This window comes from Tachypleus tridentatus, chromosome 7, assembly GCF_004210375.1.
Source record: "Tachypleus tridentatus isolate NWPU-2018 chromosome 7, ASM421037v1, whole genome shotgun sequence".
NCBI lineage: Eukaryota > Metazoa > Arthropoda > Merostomata > Xiphosura > Limulidae > Tachypleus > Tachypleus tridentatus.
In genome coordinates, this window is record NC_134831.1 from 14,017,818 (window position 1) to 14,037,655 (window position 19,838).

At 34.3% G+C, this 19,838-nt stretch overlaps 1 protein-coding gene across 2 annotated transcripts in view; it reads right to left on the reverse strand.

Annotated features, from left to right (window-relative positions):
* The window catches only part of LOC143255159 (dynein axonemal heavy chain 6-like), a 74,512-nt gene that overhangs the window by 41,037 nt on the left and 13,637 nt on the right, over positions 1-19,838 (reverse strand). For both annotated transcript variants that reach the window (XM_076510401.1, XM_076510402.1), the window contains exons 2-6: positions 13,809-14,017; positions 10,816-10,951; positions 7,275-7,419; positions 5,559-5,681; positions 5,285-5,419 (exon numbers count right to left, since the gene is read on the reverse strand). The gene's annotated coding sequence lies outside the window, so the exon portion shown is untranslated. The remainder of the gene's footprint in view (positions 1-5,284; positions 5,420-5,558; positions 5,682-7,274; positions 7,420-10,815; positions 10,952-13,808; positions 14,018-19,838) is intronic.

Here is a 19,838-nt window from a genome sequence, read left to right on the forward strand (position 1 = left end):
GGATTTTGAGCAAAAGGTTGCAAAGAGACTCAGCAAACTATGATATGAAACATCTCATCATAGTTCCCAGAAAAGATCATATGGTCAATTTGATCATCAAGCATTTTCATGAGAAAGTAGCTCACTGAAAATGCAGTTTTACTTTACATGAAATCTGGTCACAGGGTTACTAGATCGTTGGAGAAACCAGAGTAGTTTCCTCTCACTTGTACAAATGCATAACATGCAGGAAACTGAGAAGCAAGCTACATACCCAAAAAATGGCTGATCTTCCAAAGAAGCAAACAGAATCTTCACCACCTTTCACTCACATTGGCATGGATTGTTTTGGACCCTTTATGATAAAAACTGGTAAAAAAATGTAAGAAATATGGTCTTTTCATAACCTAGCTGTCATCCAGAGCAGTCCATATAGAGCTACTTGATGACATGTCAACAGATACCTTCCTTAATGCTCTGCACTGCTTTCTAGTCATTCTAGGTCCTGTTTGAACTATTAGGTGAGATCAAGGATCAAGTTTCATTAGAGCATCACATGAATTGTGAAAGGCAACATCAGAAATGGAGATGTCAAAGATTAAGATTTCCTTGTAGCATCCCAGGCAGAGCTCTTCAAGAATCCACCCTCTTCAAGCCACATGGGAGGGGTATGGGAGAGACAAATCTGCATCATAAAGAAGTATTCTGACAACATTGCTGAAACAACACAGCTCCAGACTTGACCTGCCACTCTAAGAATGTTATTCTATAAGGCAAACGCCATTGTTAACAGTCAACTTCTGCCTCTAGAAAAATTCAATGAACCTAGTGCATCAGAACCTTTGACACCTAATCATTTTCTCACAATAACATAAACAATCCTGATGCCCCCACCAGCAAATTTTGTTAGAAAGGATTTGTATGCCACCAAATGATGGAGGAAAGTACAGTTTCTGGCTAATGAGTTTTGAACAAGATGAAGAAAGACTATCTACAAAACCTCCAGCAGAGACAAAAATGCACTAATAAATGTAGGAACTTGGCAGATGGAAATATCATCCTGTCAAAAGATGATGATATAGTAGGAAGCCATTACAGACTTGGCAAGGTTGTAGAAGCTATATCTGACCATACAATCTTGTGAGAAAGGTGAAGTTCTTCACTGGGGATCCAAGTCTGTCTGGAAAAGGAAAGCGAATATCTCAGCCAAGTACCTTAGAATACCCTATTTACAAACCAGTTGTGCTATTGGAGAGAGAACAGTATTGAATTACTGAAAGATTGAATATTGCATTTCAATATTGTTGGTCAGCATTTGTGATTATCAAAGTTCTCAGTATTATGTCTAAGTGTTAGGTCTCATTATTTATTCTCAATGATCCTCAGAAAATCAAAGTGACTTTGGTGAGGAGTGTGAAGTTTTGATGAACGTTTTGCTCAACATTACTTATATATTTTGCATAATGCAAAGGTTCAAGCATCTTCAGTGCCAAACGATAATTTGTATTAGTTAGAAGCAACCCTAGCCAAACCCCTTTGTGGAATGTGAATCATGTGCATTTAAAACTAGTACTAGTTGTAACTTTGGATTTCTTTCAGATTCCATTATATGCAGTTTTATCCGAATATATAACAATGTTCTATGGCTTACTGTTTAATCAATGATATAATCCTTTGAATGTATTTTTATGTATGAGTGTTAGATTCTGATTGCTGCATGCAGTGATATAGTATTGTATAAAGGAGGTGAGGGTCCATAAGCTGGATCAGATCCACATGAGACTGAGAACATTACAAGAAATATTGTTGTTATCATGAAGCAGACACGAGACACTCTCAAGATTTGGATTGTCCCTGTTTTTTTTTCATTCAAACTACGACTGTATTCGCCCCAAAATTGGTAAGCAACTGTTTAAGTTTTGTTGATCATAAAAAAAATATTGCTTTTTGTGGAAATTTCCCCAATTCACCAAGAGGGTTTGGATCTAATAATATAATTTGCAATTTTTTTTTTCGTAAACAATAACAAACTTTAACATATATGTTAAAGAAACCCATACAAACATTGTAGCTTACTTAATTCTGTACAACATGTGAAAAATAATTTCAACAAGTCATTGAATGTGTTCAAAGTAAAAGAAATGTAAAAACTCGTGATTATCCTAACTATTAATTTGAGACAAAAAATCTATTTTGTTTCACTTCTAAATTTACCCAATTTATATGTTTTATATAAAACAGGGAGTCTTAGAGAGCTGTAATTCAGGGCTCAAATAAGGTCTCAGATCTTCACATATAATCCAGGCCTAAAACTATTCCTAAAAATATAAAAATATTTTTACAATTTTATCTTACTTTTGAAGAAACAGACTGCATATATATACAAATTTTCACTCATCAGTAACCTTGATACACCCCCCCCTACATTCATGTCTTTTCACTCGTGGGAGCTGCTTGATAACATTCAAGTGAGCATGCAACAACTCTCCACCAATAGTAGAGTGACATAACTCTTAGCACATTAGACTCTATCAATAATACATTTTCAGCATGGAAAAATGTTAACTTCCAAAACAAAATCTAACCTCCTCTCATATAATAGCTATAATCCCACATTAACTTATTAAAGGGGCCAGTGCACCATTACATTGGTTAGCCCCTTTCAGGAAGCACCTGAATGAAGCCCATAGGATGTATGAAAGACACACCCACACTGTGCTACAAATCTTTGTCTGTGAAAATTATGTGTTGCAATAAAAATGAAGTCACAAGAGGTTCTCATAAATTACATCAGGTCTGGGGTAGGAGAAATGTCTATACACCATCTACACTGCCAAAACACTACCACCCTATTCTCAACTGAGTGGAATTGAGCACGCTCAGGAGGAAGCCTCCATGGTCCATCACACCAATGGCTAGGAGCTGATGAGTGGTAATGACTCCCATACAGCACTAAAATAAAGGGGGGATATGTACTGGAAAGTCTGAAGAAATACAACATCAAAGACATTGCAATGGATGACTACAAAACCTTATATTGAAAAGTAGACTCTTTCTTATATTGCCAAACCAAAAAACAGCAGATATGGGCAGCATTCCTAATCCTGTTCTGCTTTACTCATATTAGTCCATGAGTGTATGGTCTGAAAAAACATATTTATGATATAAAACACCTCAAGAAAAAACATATGAGCAGTCTTATAAAATCCCCATTTCAATGGTGGACATTACTGATCTGAATGACCATACAGTATGATTTTAAGAATAAGTATACCTAGTCAAGTAACATTCATCACTAAGTGGGATTGGTACATGCAAAAAATGCTCCTGTAAAAAGAACAGTATAAGAATAGTACCTACTCATCTTAACCAGCCAATATACCCTCAAAACTTCTTGAATAAAAGACTGAGTCTGAAGGGAAAAGGAGGCATATGTAGAAGCTAGAAGCAGCCAGTCATCCAAGTAATGGTGGAAAACGAAGGACCCTGGAATGTAGAAGATAAGCTTAATCATTAAAAAAAAACAACACAGGAAGCTGAAGCTAATCTAAACAGAAGAGTCGATATCTGGTTGGTGCAATCCCGATGGACAAAATGAAGAAAATGCAGAGATGTTGTGAAGATAGCAATGTGAAGGTAAACACCCAACACATATACCTATGTCATCAACAGACCAGGAGTGAAAACCCAGTAAGGGGACAGGTATAACTCCATGATAAACCAAAGAAGGTCAAGAAAACAGCTCAAAGAAGAAAGATCAATGATGGTATGATAGTCCACAATCTTATCAGAGTCAACAAACAAATGGGAATAGAAATGTTGCTGCCCTTTCAAAAAGACCTAAAAATTGCTTTGAGTGTAAAATGGATGGAAATGGGATCCCAAGAAGGGGAAGAAAAATGAAGAACAAACCCTTCAGAGAAAACCTTTAAAATTAAAGGGTCTGTGGTGAAATACTTCCGCATGGTGGCAAAAATGCAAAGTTGGGCCCCTGCTAGACCTGCACCCATCACACACTCACTGGAACCACTGAAGACTGATAATTATTCTCAGAGATCCATGTAACAGAAACCTGTAAAAGAGAAGAAGGAGGAAAATGAAACACAGGAACAGGTTGAGAAGGCATTTGAGATAAACAGGAAACTAATGAGGAAAGAAAGGTGTGCAGACAGGCAGGCTAAGCCCTTGCCTCTATTGAATCAGGAAGGCCCCAAAGACATCTTGTTTTGAAGAGGGAGCAAATTCAAGTCCTGTAAAAAGGTTGCATGTGAATACAGGAAAAAATGGACTCCCAACCCAAAATATCCCCAAAACAGATAGCCATGCTGTTAGGAGGGAAAGGGTGGAGAGGGCAGTCATGCAACAGTGGAAAAAAATTAGAGCTTAGTCTCCAACAAAAACACCTTAGAAGAATAGTGAAGAGCTTCAGACATTGGAAGAATACAGGAAAGGGAATGAAAGAAGGAAGGTAAAGTAAATAGATATAGAAGAACTGAGGATGGGGGAGAGAACAAGATATGGGCCAAAAGTTGTCTCATCTAAATGTGGAGAAGACTAGTCAAAGGAAATAGGTGACAAGAATAAAACTGCACAAATATGGTGATTTCACTGTCATTCTCATAACAAACCCATGACATCAAAATAACAGCGCAACATGCCAAACATAAACTACACTTGATCTTAATATAATAGTGTATTTGTCATAGCTAGATGTAGAGATACAGTGCTTCATTCAGCTAAACGTTCCACAAAGTGCAATAAGATGGAAACACTTGCTCAGGTAGGCCACACCAAGTGCAAAAGATGAGAAGAGAAAAGGTTCTGTAAAATAGTTCCATGAAAGCTTGTATTTAGAACTTTCAGACAAAACCAAAGAGTTAAAAACTGCAGATCCAAATTGTAAATTGCATTAGAAGTAAAAACTTTGATTTGTATGTTCCACACGAAAATGCATGCACATCAAATATTTTTATGCAATTAGTTGTAGTAACTAACATCAAATGGGGTAACAATAAACAAATATTCAGTAAAATACTGAATATTTCTTTTTTAATGCAGTATATTCTTTCTAATTTGTGTTCAAATTGCAAAAGTTCAAATTCATCCAATTTTATAGGTGATGAAACATTAAGTGCATAGTTCATTAAGCCAAATCAATAGGTTTCAAATAATAAAATTAAAATTATGAAGTAAAAGACATAAGAATTATTATTTATACTTACACATGAAACCATAAACTCTTTGTATATACATAACAATATAATTAATATGAAATGTTTGTCAATAACTAAAAAACTTTTACCACCTCTAGACATTCTTGATTTGTCATTTGAGTGAATTCTTCTAGAGTACAGGTCTTTCCTTTTTCTACTCTGAATAACCTCCCTTTTCTCAATTGGAGACACATTTTTTGTATCATGAATAACGTCATCTGAAGGACCTGAAAATCAAAACAAACAAATAATTAAAATCATTAAACAAATATTTACTGCATGAAATAATAATATAAGAATTAATATTAAAATTTCATGTTTATTTGAATTTAGATACATCTAAAATACAAACTTTACATGACTTACTGGATTTAATATGAAAAGAGAATCCTCTAATTTCTCTATGCAAGATAATTTCTTCTTATTAAGAACATTTTTCTTCCACACGTTAAATGCTTTCCACAGTCTGAAACTTGCAAATGTTGGAATCTGTAGGAAAAAAATGACAGTTTAATGAATACATCATGATATAAAATTTGACCCTATAGAGATTAATCATTAAAGCTTATATTTATTTCAATATATATATAATTTATTAAATCAAGTTATAAAAGCATATGAACATGAAACAATTACTGCTCAGGATTTATAAATAAATTAAAAATATTTAAAACAAATATATAAAATTTATTCTAATTATAAATATATAACAATGGTATACTATCAGCAGTGAGAAAAGTCTTTGAAAGTATGATAAAAGATGCTTCACTAAGACATTTAAAAAAGTTTAAATTTTGCCTGATAGTTTGTTTTTAGTTAAGTGCAAAGCTGCACAATGGTCTGTCAGTGTTCTGTTGGTTGTTGGTCAACTGGGAACTTATTGGATACTCAGCATGGTTTCAATAGGGAAAAATCTTGTCTTACTAAAGTTTTGAAGAGGTTAATATTGCTGCTTATTTATGTGAGGGTAAGGGTGTGGATTTGGTGTATCTGTATTTTCAAAAATGCATTTCACAAGTTGCTATAGAAAAGGTCTGTTAAGGAATTATCTGTGTGGGTTGGTTCATTGGGCAGAAAACTGGTTAGGTGGAAGAAATCAAAGGGCTGTTTTAAATGGAGTTCAATTGAGCTGGATTAATGTTACAAGTGGTGTACCTTAGGGTTCAGTTTTAGGAACTTCACTCTCTTTCATTTTCATCATTAACATTATTAAAATTTACTGATTATATTAAAGTTATTGGCATTGTTGGTTGTAAAGATGATGCTTCTCTTCTACAAAAGGATTCTAGTTATTTGCTAAGTTGTGAAAATAAATAGCAAATAGCTTTTAATTATAATAAATATAAGTTAGTGCATTTGAGACATCAAAAGGGGATACTTAGATAGAAAGATTATTGTCTTTAGAGGATACTTTAAGATCTCTGAAACTATTTTCTCTTGATAAAAAAAAAGGGTTAGAGGGGATATAACTAAAGTGTTTAAGATTTTAAAGGAAACAGATAATGCTGATGGATCCTCTTTCTTCATATTTAATGGTGAAAATGATGGGAGAGAGAAATAAAAAATTTTGGAAGGGTAGAGATAATCTTTAACTAGAATAAGTTTTTCTTTCTAACAGAGTGGTTGGCTTTTGGAAAGTGTTTCCTTCAGATGTGGTAGAGAGATTTAATTATAGGGTGTTTAAAGAAAATTTTATTAACTATTTAAATGATAATGGCTGAATTTAAGTGTTTTACCTTTACTCCTACAGTTTAGTATTTTAAATTGGATGGCCTAGAGGGACTAATGGATTCCTTGTCATACTTATATGTATGTATCTACGAATATGCATAATAATATAACACAGCAATATCTGCAGTTGTTTAAAAAAATTAAAGACTAGTTGGATGTTATTTTTGCACATCAAAGCTAAATTTCATTAATATTTACATTAATCTAGTACTCAGGGTAACAAAAAAATATACTGGGTAATATAAACTACTGTAACAAAAGTTCATAAACACTGCAAAATTACTTTTTCCAGAAAGTGTTATTAGGTGTAACAAATCACCTTAGAATACAGCTATAGTACGTACACTTCACCTTTATCAATTTCAAGTATAGCTTGTATTCCCTTTCCCAATTGTATAGGGGGGTAAATTCTGCTATTCCATCTGTAACTTGGACCACACCATATGGACTGATGGTGAAATAGTTCAAGTTGTCAATGTCTTGATATTTAACAACCCTGTAAACGACATGAAGATGCTGTAAGCTTTCTGCAAAAATACCCTGTACAAAAAAACTTTATTATATTAAATCTGATAGACACAATATGATTCAGATTTGTATCATAAAAACCTAGCCAATATTCATTTTGTAATATTATACTCATCATATATTAATTCACATTGTGTGTTCGTGAACTGAGGTTTCCATAAACTCCTCAGGAGGATCCCAGGGGGGTATGCTTCCTATAATGAGATAAAAGGAGCAGATGTGACTAGAAGATAGTTTAAGAGTATGTTTTACAGGTTGCTCAACACCAAACTGGGATCTTTTTTTTTTTACAAATCCATACTGAGATACCTGCAATGCAAATCCATACTGAGATTCCTGCCTCCATTTATAAACTAAATACCCAGTTAAGAATGTTATGTGTACTTAGTTATTAAATAGTGTCCTAATGGAGTTTGTTTTTGGTATTAACCCCTTTTGGTGGTAGCTATATAAGTAAATGAGAATAATGGAGGAGCTTGATGGTACATGTCCCCCCTATGAATCATACACCCTTGTGCAAATTAATTGAAACAAATGGTCATTTTACAATATTTTCAGCATGGTGTCCAGTGTAGGCTCGCTGGAGCCACTGATTTCCTTTAATAGTCATTTTTTCACACAGATGGCATCATTAACTGTGTTTTGCAGTACGATCGATCTATTTTTGGGATATATGACGAAATTTTGAGGAATATTACGTTGTTCAAAGTTCGTTAGAAGGGCAAGGAGACCAGTCAAAAAACAACTTCTTACCAACTCAATGAAGAAAAAATGATATCAATGAGGTCTGAAATACAAGAACAGGATGCAAGACCAATGGAGAAAGGTGGTATTCAGTGACGAGACTCATTTCTTTGTACAGGGTCAAAGAAGCCTGCATGTTCACAGATCTCCAGGTGAGAAACTTCAAGAATCTCACATCAATCAGTTCGTGAAACATCCCTTGAAGAAGATGTTTGGGGGCTGTTTCAGCTACTATGGCGTTGGAGGCTTACATATCTTAGAAGGTATGATGCGAGGACCACAGTACATCGAAGTTTTGCAAAGAAGAGTCATTCCAGAATTGAAAAAGAGATTTCCAGATGGATCTGGCATTTTTCATCAAGATCTGTCTCCGTGCCACACATCGAAACTTGTGAAGAATTTTATGACTACAACATGAATAAAGGTGCTGGACTGGCCTGGAAACTCTCTGGACTTAAATCCTAATGAAAATCATTGGGTGATTTGTAAAGAAAGACTTTGGGGAAAAGACTTTACTATGAAATATAAGCTAATTGAGGCCATAACTGATGTGTTGTACTGCAATCTAAAAATTAGTAAAGATTGCAGTCAACTCGTGGACTCGATGCCAAAGCGGATTAATGATCTTCTGAAAAATAAACGCGGTCATATCATGTATTAATTTGTGAGTAATTTTTGGATTCTCAGAAATAAAACACAAGAAATAGAAAAAATCGTAATTTTCCGTCTTGTTTCAATTAATTTGCACAAAAGTGTATGGAGCCTCAAACCATGCAACATTTTATGCAAGTTGTTTGTATCTATTTTTAAAAAGCAACATAATCACAATAATTACAACAGGTCTTATTTTTCATGTATTTTTATAAGTCATTAATAACTTGTAACCTCTAAAATAATTGATTTTGCTACAGAATCAGAAAAAGATATTAACACATCACTGACATAAATGTATTTATTTGTATACTTCACAGAAACGTTTTAACACTGAAATCTGGGTTTTCATGTGATCTGTTCATAAGAAAAAGTAGATGCTAACCCTTGTCAACTTGAATTCTTAGCTACTAAACATGTTATACATCTGCATCACTGATAAATATTTTGCCTTTGAAAAAAAAATCATTACATTCTACTGTTTAAACACTGTGATAAATATATACTGTTAAATGATACTGCTATGTTCCAGTTAACCACATGTTAAATGCACTTCAATTTGAAACATGATTTGACAAATGAAAATACCAAGTTCACTTGATCAAGGTTTGTTGAAAATATTAAACAGTTTGTTAGTTTTTTTACAGCATAGTAGTTAAGGCTATCTGCAACTGACCCTAATTTTCAATTCCTGAATACAGGGAACGCAACCAATTAGTAGCACTCACCATCAGCTCTTGGACTAATCATTTAATAGTGATTAGTAAGACTGATCATCATATTGTAACACCTCTATGACTAAAATGGTAAGCCTATTCAGTGCTGTATTTGGGTCCCATGACTCAAATACTATAAATTAAACCCTATAACCACAAAACATATATAAAGTATAAATATGTGTGTGTGTGTGTGTGTGTGTGTGTGTATGTATGTACACTATAAATCTTAGTTACTATGAAAAGGTGTTCCAAACATATGCTACAATTGCCCTGATAACCTGTTACAAGTACATGATTATGTGAATCAATCATTCTGAATTGGTTTAAAAATATCATACCACTTAAAAATAACATACTAGCTTTAGAATTATATCTGTGAGTTTATATCATCCAGAATACATCATGGCAAATTTTACAACAGTTTTTTTTAATAAAAATTATTATAAAATAATAAATATATACATACATGCAATATGTTCATAGTTTATGGCATATATTAAATTCATTTAATAGCAAAAATGAGCAGTAAAAAACTGCTAAATTAACAGATATCTTGTTACTTACTGTTTTTACAATTATGTGATATTGTGTATATCTTTATAAACAGAGAATAGAGTTACTAAGCTATCAAATACTATCAAATTTTATCTTTAACCCTTTCACTGCAGCTAGGATATATATTTACCATTTCTCCCACCATACTCTTCACACTGCAACTGGAACATATGTTTGCTATTGTCATTTAAAATTGTTATGTGTGACAAACAAATGTAAAATGTATTTTTTGGCATCCAACCTAATGTTGATATATAGTTTCCTTCAATGTTTTCCACTCAGCCCTTCAGTAACCAACAAAGTGCTTAAGCAGAATGTATGACACCTGCATCCCGAACATGCCCACATCACTAGAATGGTGAGTAGTAATTATGTAATTATGCTTGATGCACTTGTTTGTAAAATAGTGAAAGTGAGTCAAATGGTGTTAAAATACATGATGAAAAAAAGTAATGACACAAGATTATACTAACTCTCAATCTAGTGATAAATGATAAATCTAGACCAAGTATAGGAAGGCATAAACAGCATCGACAATAGGAAACATTTGTCCCAGGTACAGTGTGAGGGGTGGAATCACTAGCAAATACCCATCCCTTCCACAGTGATTGGATTAATACTTGGCAAAGGAGAAACAAAGCTGTGCAGTAAAACACAAGTGAAAGGAAAGATTATTTAGTGATCTAAAAACTTACTTTAGACTGTATGGATGGTAGTGTACAGAAGACTTTGGTACAGCTCTAGTGACATATAAAAACCCAACTTCTGGATGTTCACGTACTATTTGTATCATTTGTAATGGATCAGTTACACCTTGGTACTCACTATCACCTAACATAAAAGAATAACATTATAAAATTATATTTATCCTTTTAACATATTTGTTTTACATGTCTTTAAGTGTATTGCTAAAAATATGTTATAAAAGTTAATGGCATTATTCTGAAACCAAGGCTCATAAAAAGAGTGGGAAGACCAGATATATTTCCTTGAGGCCTACTACCTACCAAGAGGCCCATAGTAATAGCAAGACAAATGTGTACAGAAGGTATCAAATCAGTACTGAACATTTAAACAAACTTCAACCATGCCTTCAATAACTTATGTATCTAGGCAGTATCATTACAAATCTACCAAGGAGTTCATGATGGCTCTTGATGGCCTTGCAGAAATTTGCACTAAAACATTTATGTGTATTTGTATAATATCACTATACATTTGTACCAAGAAGTACCTAAGTAAGTCACATTGTTTCACATTTACCTGAATCTCATAAATAATATTTTGAGTTGTTAGCAATTCTTCGTTCCCATAACACATAAGACATATGACAATTTCATGTTAGCTGTATTAAGAATCCTAAAGGTATGTGTAACTAACACTAACATGTAGACATTTTACATACAATGACAGTAATAACAATATTTTAACAAACAGCCATAACATTTAACAAGAAATCAAATCATGTATGTGATAGTTTCTGGTTCTGTGTAACATCTGTCAAAAGTTAAATCAGCTTTTCTAATGTACAAAACAAGGCATGCATTTGCTTTTTATCATGAATATTTTTAATATATATACATACAAAAGTTAAAAGAAAGTTATTAACTTCTTACAATACCTTAGGGCTCATTATGTCAGCACTTGACTTAATAACTAAAAACTCATAGAAAACTTTAATATTCAGTGAAGATGAAAACATGGTAACACTTGTATTAGTTTTATTGCAGCCTTTATTAAATAATGAGATGTTAATGGAAAAAAACATACCCCTATAACCCAAACATATTGAAATAATAGAGGTTTGGAAGCAATATATTTTATCAATCTCATTTTTGAGAATTATAAGATCTAAGTAAAGATCAAATAGACAACCAGGCAATAATAATAAACATAGATATAACTTAGAATATTCCTCACAACTGGCCCCATCAACATTTTGATAAGAAACACTAAAATAATACATAATATGAATATATACATGATAGTTTACTGATCTACACTATAAGGCTGCAAATCTACACTCAACAAAAGTTTGTGAAAAAAACTATAATTGAAAAAACATGCACCTGTTTATTTGTTTGTTTGTTTGGGATAACCTTTCATTGAAAACATCTATTTTCTATAACATAAAAGATATTTATTCAGAAAGTAGAATAATTTCCATACCAAAGCCATATAAGGGTAATGTTTCAAGCTCTATCAGCTACTGTCAGCACACCCAGGTTAATTATATCCAATGGACTTTTATATGTCTTTATGCTTGAACAATATTCACTTGGTACAGATACTATTTGTTCCCACAACTTAGATTTTATATTCCATCTGAGCAAGTATATAACACATCATAATTTATATTATATGGACAGGATTGCCTAAACATACCAACTAATTATATATATATATATGTATATATCATGTTTACTACTAAAAAGTGAAAAAAAACCAAGTGTTACATATAGAAGGAAAGAAAGAGAACCTAACAAGTATTGATTTGTATAAACAAAATCTGTGCATTTTCATTGGTATCACTGTTTATAAAGAGTTCAGTAAATAAAGAAATACATAGGTAATAATAGGCTACAAAAGCAAAGTCTACACTCTTTTCAAACACTGTAATGAAAGTTCAGAAAAAAATTACTCAATGAAAATAGATTTCAATAAGAACTTTTCTGAGCTTTTAGATACCAATGACTTAGGGGGAATATTGTCTGTTTTTTGCACAAAGCTACACAAGGGCTATCTATACTAATTGTCCCCAATTTAGCAGTGAAAGACTAAACAGAAGGCAGCTAATGATCATCACCAACTGCCAAGTATTAAGCTACTCTTTTACCAACAAATAGAGAAATTGACCATCACATTATAATGCCCCCATGGCTGAGAGGTTGAGAAAGTTTGGTGTGATGGGGATTCAAACCCATGACCTTCAGATTACAAGTCAAGCACCCTAACCACTTGGCCAAGTGGGAATATAGAGAAACAATCTTTGTGAAAACATAGTTTGACCACAAAATCAAGGGCCAAGTTGCAATAGTTAGGTCATAAAAGTTATTGCAACATGCCAAAAGGTGGGTAGTTCTATTACAGTTACTATCTGCAATGTTGAAGCAGATACCTCAGGAATGAAGAAAAATCTTTTTTTATATATATAACAGCTAAGATGTTAATAAACACGTGGTATGCTTGTGTACAAATTTTATTGAAAATAAAGAAAGGATAGTTGCTACCACTGCAGAACAATTTTGAATGATTTAGTCCTACTAGGCCTGTCAACTTGAAATGTAAAATAAATATAACTTTAATTCTTTTTATGAAAAGTATTGTTTTCTTATTATTTGCCCTTGCACCTCATAATGCACCCACAGCTCAAAGTGCACAAAATATTTTATGTTATCTTGTAGATTCAAACCAAGTTCAATAGCTCCAAAGTCCAGGTCTAACGCATGACCAACCTGTTATACTAATTAAAGACTTATTTGAAAAAAAAAAATCTTGTATTTGATGTATCATTTGATCTTCAGTTTAGAAGAAGATATCACAACTGTCACATCATCCAGTAGTAAAATCATTCAGTCTTATATTTTTATGTGTAAATAAAAGTTATATATGTCAAATATGTGGACTTTCATACTGTTGTATTTTACACATACAATTTTATAAGGTATGAAAAAGCACTATGAAATACCTTTCAGAAAGGCTTCTGTATTGATTCTTGTGATTAACATTTCTTTTTCTGAAACTTTTCTCCACATGTTTGATGAGACTTTCCAAGCAGTTTTCTCTTTTTGGGAAAACTATGTTCTGATATACCACTAACAGATAAATTAGTGTTATCTTCTAGGCACAAAGAACTCACAGGTTTTGCTGGCTCTGCACTATGTTAGTCTTCTGACCCTTAAGTAAAAATAATCCACATTCAATTTGTCAGAGTATTTAAAAAATTTCACACAGTAGAAAAACTCAAGAAAAACTAATTTCTAAGCATACTAATAAGGTTTTTGAAAGTTAAAAACAGAAAATGATTTTCCAAGAAGTGAAATGATGCAAATGAAAGTATTGAAAAAAATATTTTAGTTACAAGAACTCACCATTATATTTTTTGCTTACGGGAAAATAAGTATATATGTTTAAAGAAACACTACAGTTTATTTAAAGAACATTTAAACACATTTACCTTTTCCTGAAAATAAATCTATATTCAAAATATTAAACATCAATTAATATTTATTTTAAAAAATACAAAGAAATTTTATTGTTAATTTTAGAACTAAGAAACAATCTTCATGAACCTTACAGATTGTCAGAGACCACAAGCACGTGTGATCAGAAGTATAGAGATTGAGATTTAATGTATTAAAATATTTGTTGCCAATTTATATAGTTATGGTATTCCTTGGTAGATAATTTTTTTAGCAGAGTAGTCAGTTATGGCCTGCTAACTGTACTTCAGAGAATAAAATATCATGTAGTGTATGTCCATACATCTCTTTGAAACTCTGAGTTTCTCTTAAAGGAAGTCAAAAACACAGAAGGTTTACCACAATCTTAATTAACACACAACAGTTGCAAAACTCAAGGCAAAACAATAGTAAGTTGGTCTGTGGTGAGTTTGTTGGACAGATGACAAAAAGAGTAAGGGAATTAAAAATCTTAGTGAGTTCTCTTTCACCACTAACAGAAACCCAACCACATCAATTGTGCAGTGTACAGATTTTTAGTGGTAGAGCTCTGACAAAATTTATTAGATGTATGACATCAGAATTTAATATTCTAAACATAATTTTACTCCTTTTTTTTTAGTTTATTTTAATGCAAAAATCACATATTTCTATTAAGTGTGTGCCACAAATGATGTAATCCTATGGAGATTCTTCTGATAACATTGACATTTTCCAGTTATAAAGCCTAACAGTGAAAACTGGATTAACAATATATTGGCTAGCAGATAACTAGTATAGTTACTTTGACATTTACACAATACATCCTTTTGCTTGTGCTAATGAAGTTATTTAAAAGGCAATTTTAATTATTTTACACTATGTGGTTAGCTGGTTGGTTTGGTGTTTTATGGTGCAAAGCAACTAAGTTATCTGCACCAAACATCTGGTAAAAAGTTAAAATTAAAGTAAAATTATTAAAATTCATGAAAGGAAATTAAGGTAAAACAAACAAAGTTTAATTTTTGAATTAAAAACATAAATATCATTAAACCCAATTTTTACATCTAGTCTACAGCAGTATGAGAAAAACTACAGTAATACAAGTTGTAAAGAATTTTCTGTAGCATAATTGTAATTATCATAACTCAACAGAGAGACTAACAGGTAAGTTCAAAACCTACTGTTAGTCACCTGAAGTTGACCTTTCCACTCCTGGTTTCGAGTTATTTGACATTACGGCCATTTTCCAATTTCATATCAGAGGAGATGTACTTTGATTCTTAAAAGGGAATCACATTAAACAAAGGTCTAATGTATAAAGTAAAAAACTTAAATAGCATTAAAAAGATTAATGGCCTTTAAAAATTAAAAACATTTCTAAGGTGGACAGTGTCACCATTGCCAATAACACTGCCTAATGTTACAGATAAACCTTGAGACAAAACATGTTTAAAATGGTGCTGCCATTGAGAGTCATAATGATGACAAGAGAGGAAAATGTGGCTTATTATGACCTGATGGTTACACAGAAAACACATTGGTGCATCAGTCCAGATAAAATAAAACGATAAGTTAAAAAACTGTGACCAATGAGTAATCTAGTGAGAACAATCTCTTCTTTCCGATCCTTATGGAAGCAAGACGGAAAAAATCCAACAGAGGATTTTATTTAAAAAAGCTTGTTTTCAATTGCTCACTTCAAGTCAACTGCCAACTAGCACGGAGCCAAGCCTTGAATACAGGACCATAATCCATGTACAGAACAGGCACAGCAGTGATAGTGCCAGAGCAGACAGATTTAACTGCGGTGTCGGCGAGCCCATACCGGTAAATACCTACGTGGCCTGGTATCCAAAAAATTGGATAGAAGTAGATGTTAAAGAGAAATGGGCCAGTTGGCTTTGAATATTAGCGAGAACAGGGTGAGAACTAACGTGAAGCAATTCCAGGGCTAGTATAGAACAAAGCGAATCAATATAAATAATGCAATTTGAGTACTGCTTAGCTTCTATGAGATCCATGGCAAGATAAATGATGTACAGTTTAGCAATGACCACAGAAGCCATAGAAGAGATTCTGTACTCAACCACTGAACCACAACAAACTATGGCAGAGCCCACAGAGTCACCTGATTTCGAACCATGTGTACAAAGAGGAATAGAAGAATGGTTTGAAAAATGTTCAAGAAGTAACAGACGATATTTCCAATTGGGAGTGTCTGCTTTTCTCAGATGACTTAAAGATAGGTCACATGTGGGGACTGTAATAAGCCATAGTACGATGGGCTGACCAGTGGATACAGCTATGTTATCCAAGGACAGACCTAATTCATCCAACTGCTCCTGGATACAAAAGCCAAAAGGAGCAATGGCAGATCATCTGCTCTGAAAAAGCATGGGAAGGAAAACACAACCCCAGGTGAGGCGTTTTGGAAAGCAATGAAGTTCTGAAGCATATAGTAAAGACAATCTCAAACAGCAGAGGTGCAAAGGAGATTCATAAAACTCTGTGTATAAGCTTTGAATTGGGGAAGTGCAGAAAGCCAAATGCCCTGATGATGAACAGGGTCCAGCATCTTTAAAGCCAAGATCATATCAGAGCCATAAACCCATAGTCTAGTTTTGATCGAATAAGAACATGATATATCTTTAGCATAGAACATCGATCAGTGTTCTATGAGAAGACACTGAGGATTTTTAGTGTTCTTGTAAATTTGACTTGTTGCTGCTTGATGTGTGGTATAAAGGTCAGCTAACGGTCAAAGATAAGCACCAATAACTTTGTCTCAGGGGCCACAGGTAGCACATCACTGATAAGAAGTTCAGGATCAGGGTGAATACCCAATTAGCAGCAAAAGAGCATGTAAGTGGTTTTAGAGATAGTGAAGTTAAAACCATTTGCTGTGGTCCACTTCAGTAAATGATTGAGGGCAGTCTGTAGCTGCTACTCACTATATCTCATGTTCGACAAATGACATGAAATGTGAAAGTCGTCGACATAAAGCCCGTTTGCAACAGTGAGAGGGAGTTGTTCATTGGTGGCATTAATTTTTATACTGAAAAGTGTGACACTCAAAATACAGCCTTGAGAGACTCCAAGTTCCTGTAGAAAAGAACAGGAAAGCATGAAACCCACACAAACTTGGAATTGCCTGTCCATTAAAAAATTTTTAATAGACATGGGCAAATGGACACATAACCCATATAAATGGATGTGTCACAAAATGCTATACCTCCATGTTGTATCATAAGTCTTCTCAGCGTTAAAGAATATTGGTAGAAGATGTTGATGTTTGACAAAAAGGTTTCTCTGATTGACATCTCAAGTTGAATCAGGTGGTCCATGGCGGAGTGCTGTCATCAAAACCCACACTGGCTGGGCGAGAGGAGGTTGTTTGATTCCAGGAACAAAACAAGATGAGCATTAACCATCGTCTCTAAGGTCTTACAGAGACAGCTCATCAAAGCAATTGGACAGTAGTTTGAAGGAATCTTGGGATCCTTCCTGGGTTTGGAGAAAAGTAGGACAATAGCCTGGTGCCAGCCATTAGGAAAAACACTCTCCTGCCAAATCCAGTTAAAAACAATCAGAAGAATAGCAAAAGAAACACGAGATAGATGGCACAACATTTCATAGTGTACATCATCAGGTCTGACCGATGTTCTGCCAGACAAATAAAGGGCCAGTTTGAGTTCCACCAGCGTAAAAAGATGATTATAGTCACAGAGACAATCAACTCGAAAGTAAAGAGGTGATTGCTCTTCACAAGTCTTGATGGCTACGAAGGTGGAAGATGAAGCAGAAGTACTAAATACCTGGCAAAAGCTTTCACCTAGAGTATCAGAGATGTTGTGGGTATAAGCTACTTTCTGCCAATCAGAGAGCAAGATCGAGAGGGTGACAAAATTATATTGACTTTTCAAATCTTGTCCCACATGACTTTGGAACTGATGGTAACAGATATGCTTGTTGTGAACTTAATCCAAGAGTCCTTTTAGCTTTCTCATCTTACCCACCAAGCATGTGCACAGGTCTGCTATAAAGTGATGCAGTATAAGAGTGTGGGATAACTATGAAAAGTATCCCAGGCCCATTTTTGAGCCTTCCATGCCATGTGGCAGGCAGGATTCCACCACGGATTAGAATATCGTGGAAAATGTGTTGAGGTTTTAGGAATACAACTAGCAGTTGCCTGTATAATGCAATCAGTTACTGCTGCCACACAGTCATCTATTCATGACTTACAGATGATGGCAGGATCAACTTCTGCAAGAGCAGTGAAAGAGGGGCAGGTTATAGGAAAATCATCACTGCCTAATGAGTTATTGTCAACCCATGATGAAAAGTGGAAGATTAGTGAAAGGGAGCAAACTGAGAGATCAATAGCAGTAAAGGACTGACTAGATGCATGAAAATAAGTATAAGAATCACAACTGAAAAGAGAAAGTTTGTGATCAGAGGGAATACGCTCTACGGAGTGACCCCTCCCATCAATATTAGCACTTCCTCAGAGGGGATGATTCCATTAAAGTCCCCCAGAATTAAAAAGGGAGACAGCAACTAGTAAATGAAAGTATTGAGGTCTTATTCATCATAAGTCTCTCAGGGTCACAGGTAGAGAGAACAAACAGTGATGGTACAATCCAAGGAAACACTGATGGCTACGGCCTCCAAGGATGTGTCAAGTGGCAAAGACAGAGTAGTCACATGCTGATCAACTAACAGTGCCACCTCTCCATGCACTCGTTTATCACACAGCCTGTCATTTCTGTAGAAAAAAACTGCGAAAAGGTGACTATATTGGCAGGTTTCAGAAATGTTTCCTATAAGGAAAGACATACAGGATGGTAGGAAGCAATCAGTGCTTTGATGTCATCCAGATTAGAACATAAACCTTGACAGTTCCATGGATCCTGCCCTGGGCCAATTGGGCAGGTCTTTATTGTTGGAAGAGGATTCCAGCTGGAATATATGGTAGAGACAGAGATGGGTGTTGATGTTGATTAATGATGTTTTTTAACCACGGAGATCAAAAGACTTTACACTTGGTTTGAGAACGATTCTTTTGGAAGCACAGAGAGATCCAACTGCACTCCCAATAGAATGAAGTGCAGCAACATATGTCCGAGATGAAGTGGTGGAGAGCAACTTTTGAGCCTCGGGGTAAGTAATATTTTGAATCGTTTCCAAACACTGCACCTCTTTTTCTTCCAACCATTTAGGGCAATAACAAAAGTAGGATGGGTGAGAGCCCTTGCAGTTGACACAATGAGGGTTCATTTCACACCTACATGTATCATGGTCCTTGCCACTGCAATGCCCACACATGAAAGAACCACAACATGATATCTTCAAGTGACCGAACAGCTAACACTGGAAACATCTGACAGGGTTTGAAATGTATGGTCATACCTTGCAATTGAGATAACCTGTCTTGATGGTGACAGGTGGATGCATTGATGTAAATGTCAGAATGAGGATATTGGTTTGCATCATATTTCTATCTTTGCAAGTGGTGATACGCCTCACTGTAGAAACTCCTTAAGTGGAAAAAC